This window comes from Arachis ipaensis, chromosome B1 (genome assembly GCF_059453495.1).
Source record: "Arachis ipaensis isolate K30076 ecotype BB chromosome B1, ASM5945349v1, whole genome shotgun sequence".
Taxonomy (NCBI): Eukaryota; Viridiplantae; Streptophyta; class Magnoliopsida; order Fabales; family Fabaceae; genus Arachis; species Arachis ipaensis.
This window is the reverse complement of record NC_142436.1, coordinates 60,423,982-60,428,731: the sequence shown is the minus strand read 5'-3', so window position 1 is coordinate 60,428,731 and position 4,750 is coordinate 60,423,982. Positions and strand designations below refer to the sequence as shown.

At 34.4% G+C, this 4,750-nt stretch overlaps 1 non-coding gene across 1 annotated transcript; it reads left to right on the top strand.

The window, feature by feature from the left end:
• The first annotated feature begins 1,906 nt into the window (after positions 1-1,906).
• LOC148576749 (small nucleolar RNA R71) lies at positions 1,907-2,014 on the top strand. Its single transcript, XR_015904118.1, has one exon. It is a non-coding gene; the product is annotated as a small nucleolar RNA R71 (small nucleolar RNA).
• The last annotated feature ends 2,736 nt before the right edge of the window (positions 2,015-4,750 follow it).

Below are 4,750 nucleotides of genomic sequence, written 5' to 3'. Positions count from 1 at the left end.
GAATGCTGCCAGGTTGGGCGTTAAACGCCCATTCTGCTATCTTTACTGGCGTTTAAACACCAGTAAGCCTGTCTTCCAGGATGTGCTGTTTTTGATGCTATTTTTTATTTTGCTTTAATTTTGCAGTTGTTTTTATGACTTCACATGATCATCAACCTAAAGAAAACATAAAATAACAATGGAAAATAAATAAATATAATTAAATAACATTGAGTTGCCTCCCAACAAGCGATTCTTTAATGTCAATAGCTTGACAGTGAGCTCTTAAAGAGCTTCACAGAGACTCAGAGCTTGATGATGGCCTCCCAACACCAAACTTAGAAGTTAAGTGTGGAGGTTCTGTTTGACTCTGTATTGAGAGAAGCTTCTCATGCTTCCGCTCCATGGTTACAGAAGAAGATCCTTGAGCCTTAAACACAAGGTAGTCCTCATTCAATTGAAGGACTAACTCTCCTCTGTCCACATCAATCACAGCTCTTGATGTGGCTAGGAAGGGTCTTTCAAGGATGATGGATTCATCCTCTTCCTTCCCAGTGTCTAGAATTATGAAATCAGCAGGGATGTAATAGCCTTCAACCTTCACTAAGACATCCTCTACAAGTCCATAAGCCTGTTTCCTTGAATTGTCTGCCATTTCTAGTGAGATTCTTGTAGCTTGTACCTCAAAGATCCTCAATTTCTCCATTACAGAGAGTGGCATGAGGTTTATACTTGAACCAAGGTCACACAGAGCCTTCTTAAAGGTCATGGTGCCTATGATGTAAGGTATTAAGAACTTTTCGGGGTCCGGTTTCTTCAGAGGTAATTTATGTTGAACCAAGGTATTCAGTTTATTGATGAGCAATGGAGGTTCATCCTCCCAAGTCTCATTACCAAATAACTTGGCATTCAGCTTCATGATTGCTCCTAAATACTGAGCAACTTGCTCTTCAATAATATCTTTATCATCTTCAGAGGAAGAATACTCATCAAAGCTCATGAATGGCAACAGTAAGTTCAGTGAAATCTCTATGATCTCTGTATGAGCCTCAGATTTCTTTGGTTCATTAATAGGGAACTCCTTAGTGGCCAGTGGACGTCCATTGAGGTCTTCCTTAGTGGAAATCACTGCCTTTCCCTCCTCTACAAGTTCGGCCATGTTGGACGTGTTTATGGCCTTGCATTCTCTCTTTGGATTCTCTTCTGTATTGCTTGGGAGAGTACTAGGAGAGATTTCAGTAACTCTTTTACTCAGTTGACCCACTTGTGCCTCCAAATTTCTAATTGAGGACCTTGTTTCAGTTATGAAACTGTGAGTGGTCTTACTTAGATCAGAGATTATGGTTGCTAAGTCAGAGAGGCTCTGCTTAGAATTCTCTGTCTGTTTCTCAGAAGATGATGGGAAAGGCTTGCTATTGCCAAACCTATTTCTTCCACCATTATTATTATTGAAGCCTTCTTGAGGCTTTTGTTGATCCTTCCTTGAGAAATTAGGATGATTCCTCCATGAAGGATTATAGGTGTTTCCATAGGATTCTCCCATGTAATTCACCTCTTCCATTGCAGGGTTCTCAGGGTCATAAGGTTCTTCTTCAGAGGAAGCTTCTTTAGTACTGCTGGATGCAGCTTGTATTCCAGTCAGACTCTGAGAAATTATATTGACTTGCTGAGTCAATATTTTGTTCTGAGCTAATATGGTATTTAGAGTATCAATCTCAAGAACTCCTTTCTTCTGAGTCATCCCATTATTCATAGGATTTTTTTCAGAAGTGTACATGAATTGGTTATTTGCAACCATTTCAATGAGTTCCTGGGCTTCTGCAGGCGTCTTCTTCAGATGAAGAGATCAACCAGCAGAGTGATCCAATGACATCTTGGACAATTCAGACAGACCATCATAGAATATACATAAGATGCTCCATTCTGAAAGCATGTAAGAAGGACACCTTCTGATCAATTGCTTGTATCTTTCCCAAGATTCATAGAGGGATTCACCTTCCTTCTGTCTGAAAGTTTGGACTTCCACTCTAAGCTTGGTCAACTTTTGAGGTGGAAAGAATTTGGCCAAGAAGGCATTGACCAGCTTTTCCCAAGAGTTCAGGCTTTCTTTATGGTGTGAGTCCAACCATGTCCTAGCTCTATCTCTTACAACAAAGGGGAAAAGCATAAGTCTGTAGACCTCAGGATTAACCCCATTGATCTTAATGATGTCACAGATTTGCAAGAATTCAGCTAAGAACTAATGAGGATCTTCCAATGGAAGTCCATAAAACTTGCAATTCTGCTGCATTAGAGAAACTAATTGAGGCTTAAGCTCAAAGTTGTTTGCTCTAATTGCAGGAATTGAGATGCTTCTTCCATAGAAGTCAGAAGTTGGTGCAGTAAAGTCACCAAGCATCTTCCTTGCATCTCCACCATTGTTGTTATTTTTGGCTTCCATAACTACTTCTTTTACAAAAATTTCTGTCAGGTCCTCTCCAGAGTTTTGTGCTTTAGCTTCTCTTAGTTTCCTCCTTAGAGTCCTTTTAGGTTCAGGATTAGCTTCAACAAGAATGTTCTTATCCTTGTTCCTGCTCATATAAAAAAGAAGAGAACAGAAAAGAATAGGAATCCTCTATGTCACAGTATAGAGATTCCTTTATGTGAGTAGAAGAATAGAAGAATATAATGAAGAAGGGAGAAGAAAAATTCAAACATAGAGAGAGGGAGAGGGTTTGAATTATAAGAAGAAGAGGAGAAGTGTTAGTAAATAAATAAATAAATAGAAAGATATGAGAGAGAGAAGAGATTCGAATTTTAATTATAAGAAAAGAAAAATATTTTTATTTTTATTTTAATTATAAGTTAGAATTCGAATTTAAGAAGGAAAATAAAATAAAATTAGAATTTAAAACAATTAGTTAAAAAAAGAGAATTTTGAAAAAGGGGTTAGTTATTTTCGAAAATTGGAGAGAGAAAAGTAGTTAGGCGGTTTTAAAAAAGAAATGATTGAAATAGAAAACTTTTAAAATCAAACAAAAAGTCAAGTAGTTAATTGAAAAAGATTTGAAATCAATTTTGAAAAGATATGATTGAAAATCATTTTGAAAAAGATTTGAATTGGAAATTAAAAAGATTTGATTTTTGAAATTAAAGTTGATTACTTGACTAACAAGAAACTAAAAGATATGATTCTAGAATTTAAATATTGATCCTTTCTTAATAGGCAAGTAACAACTTAAAAGTTTTTTTACTCAAAGCATTAATTTCGAAAATATGAAATAAAATTAAGAAAAATATTTTGAAAATCAATTTTTAAAATTTTCGAAAAATAGGAAAGAAAAATGAAAAAGATTTGATTTTTGAAAAAGATTTGAAAAGATAGAATTTTTAATTTGAAATTTTTACTTGACTAAAAAGAAACAACCAAATTTTAAAACTTTTTTGACTAAATCAAACTAGAATATCGAAATTTAAGAGCAAAATAAGGGAAAGATATTATTTTTAATTTTTTTTGAATTAATGAAGAAAGGGAAAAAAAAACAAAAAGACACAAGACATAAGAAATTAAGATCAAAACTAATAATGCATGCAAGAACACTTTGAATGTCAAGATGAACACCAAGAACACTTTGAAGATCATGATGAACATCAAGAACATATTTTTAAAAATTTTTAAGAAAAGAAACACATGCAAGACACCAAACTTAAAATTTTTAATGTGTAGACACTATGAATTCGAAAATGCACAAGAAAAACAAGAAAAGACACAAAACAAAAAGATTCAAAGATCAAACAAGGAAAATAATCAAGAACAACTTGAAGATCAATGAAGAACATAATGCATATATTTTCAAAAATTTAAAAGCGTGCAATTGACACCAAACTTAAAATTTGACACTAAACTCAAACAAGAAACACAAAATTTTTGGTTTTTATGATTTTATTAAATTTTTTTTTGTATTTTTCAAAAATTATTTTGGAAAAAGAAAATAAAAGATACAAAATTTTTAATAAGAATCCCAGGAATCATGCAATGTTAGTCTAAAGCTCCAGTCCAAAAGATTTAGACATGGCCAATGGCCAGCCAAGCTTTAAGTGAAAGCTTCGGTCCAAAAGATTAGACATGGCCAAATAGCCAGCCAAGTTTTAGCATAAAACATACAAGCATGTCAATGAGAAGTGGAAGCCTCAGTCCAAAAGATTAGACATGGCTTCACAGCCAGCCAGGCTTCAACATATCTCATGAAACTCTAGAATTCATTCTTAAATATTCTGAAGAACAAATATAATTTTTTTTTGAATTTTTTTCGAAAATAAAATAAAATAAAAAGCTTAAACATAAAATAAAATTACCCAATCTAAGCAACAAGATGAACCGTCAGTTGTCCAAACTCGAACAATCCCCGGCAACGGCGCTAAAAACTAGGTGCACAAAAATCGTGATTCACACTTTTCACATCTCCGCACAACTAACCTGCAAGTGCACTGAGTCGTCCAAGTAATAAACCTTGCGTGAGTAAGGGTCAATCCCACGGAGATTGCCGGCTTGAAGCAAGCTATGGTCATCTTTTAAATCTCAATCAGGTGGATTCAAATGGTTATGAGGTTTTGATAATTAAAATATAAAAATAAAATAAAATAAAATAAAGTTACTTATGCAATTCATTGGTGGGAACTTTAGATAAGCGTTTGGAGATGCTTTGTTACTTCTAAACCTATGCTTTCCTGGTGCCTTCTTCCAATCATGCGTGCTCCCTTCCATGGCAAGCTGTAAGATCCTCTCAGTGAA